Source organism: Amphimedon queenslandica, unplaced genomic scaffold (assembly GCF_000090795.2).
Source record: "Amphimedon queenslandica unplaced genomic scaffold, v1.1 AMPQUscaffold_13177, whole genome shotgun sequence".
Lineage (NCBI taxonomy): Eukaryota > Metazoa > Porifera > Demospongiae > Haplosclerida > Niphatidae > Amphimedon > Amphimedon queenslandica.
In genome coordinates, this window is record NW_003546587.1 from 55,926 (window position 1) to 57,581 (window position 1,656).

The following is a 1,656-nucleotide window of genomic DNA, read 5'->3' on the forward strand; positions in this document are numbered from 1 at the left end:
GAACTGCGCATGCGCAGTGGGCGTGGCATTACTAGATTAATTATTACATTATTATTATGAGTGTAATTATTACACATTGATGGTGGGTATTTTCCACCAAAGGGGGGAATATAACACCAGGGGGTTTCACCCACATTGGTGGAAAACCAAAAAGTGGGTACATTCCACAGATATGGTGGGTATAACCCACCATCGTTTTTGCAGTGTATCAGGCCCGTAGCCAGGGGGGGTTCGGGGGGTTCGGACGAACCCCCTGTTGTAGCTGCAAAAAAGTTTTAGATTAGCTCCTGTCATGAAGAACAGCACTGCAAAAGCAGGATTAGCATTTTGGCAACAGCGAGAAGCACAGATAGCCATTTTAGCTGAGTCAGCACATGGCTGAGATGCGTAAATTAAGACCACGCCTACCGGTCACGCCCATTTTCGTCAAAATTTTTGCTGCGCGCTTCGCGCGCAGCAATTTCCGAACCCCCTGTTTTAAGTTCCTGGCTACGGCCCTGTGTATAATACCAATCTGGTTACAATATCAAAAATTATGAGTTTTGATAACATTGTATGTAAAATGGGTGATTGATATTAAAATTGCCAAGGCTTATACTTCGAAGTCTCAGTACAGCTAATTTAAATAACAAATCAGTAGTGAACACTCTCACTTTACCTTAGTATTCAATAAATTGCTGACAAGATACTCTGTAGTGTATCACTGGCATTAACTTAGAACTAAAAATACAAAAAACATAAAAATATAAAGAAAAAAAATACTACCGTAGATCGGGAAATTTTCATGTTAGAAATAATTGGCGTGAAATTTTTTCAAGGTATTTTATTTTCGCTGGTTGACCCATCCGCGAAATTTTTTCAACATGAAAATTTTTGGACGCGTCATAAACCGCACAAGTGGCTACTAACTCTTGATGACGATGGACAGCTATTCAATGGAAGTTGCTCGTGACAGTACTAAAACTGACAAGGAGCCTCTTGGGTGAGAGCTTCAGGCCTTCTTTGGGCTTTTAGAAGACTAGAAGAGCCTCGTGGGGGTGCACCGCTGCACGTTAGAATAATTCCGGTAATCTTATTATTCACTGTAGAAAATATTTCGTGTGTCAAATTTTCGCGGGTCACTTCATCCGCGAAAATATTTTAACAACGAAAATTTCCCGATCTACGGTATTTACTTTGATAATTCATCTGCATGACTCTTGTTAGTTTCAAATAATTTCCTAAATAGTTTCTTAATAATCGCAACACAGTTCTGACTGGAGGGGGATGGCCCCACCCTTAAGAATTATGAGAGGAGTGGTCCAAGAAGAATTGGTGTACACACCCAAGAGTTACCATGCATGATCGTGAATGATGTAGTCTCGCTAGCCAGACCATTCCCCAGCCATAGTGTGTGTATGTAGTATCTATGGCTAGAGTGGGGCGAGCTCAGGCTCGCCCCTATGGCAAGCCAAATGTTTCAAAATTATATCCCTACCTTATGACGTCGTGTTGACGTGATTTACGTCGACACGACATAAAAACGTCGTAACAACGTGTTTAATATGTCGTAACAACATGTTTTATGTCAACCTATGGCAAGTAGGACCGACATACTTATTGGGTACTATCAATAGTCATGATGACTAGTGATGGGCGATACTATCGAAAAGTATC

At 41.1% G+C, this 1,656-nt stretch overlaps 1 long non-coding RNA gene across 1 annotated transcript in view; it reads right to left on the minus strand.

The window, feature by feature from the left end:
* The window catches only part of LOC109584713 (uncharacterized), a 3,105-nt gene extending 1,937 nt beyond the window's left edge, over positions 1 to 1,168 (minus strand). Inside the window, exons 1-2 of the long non-coding RNA XR_002186145.1 lie at positions 910 to 1,168; positions 659 to 720 (exon numbers count right to left, since the gene is read on the minus strand). This is a non-coding gene — a long non-coding RNA (uncharacterized LOC109584713). The remainder of the gene's footprint in view (positions 1 to 658; positions 721 to 909) is intronic.
* Positions 1,169 to 1,656: the final 488 nt, after the last annotated feature.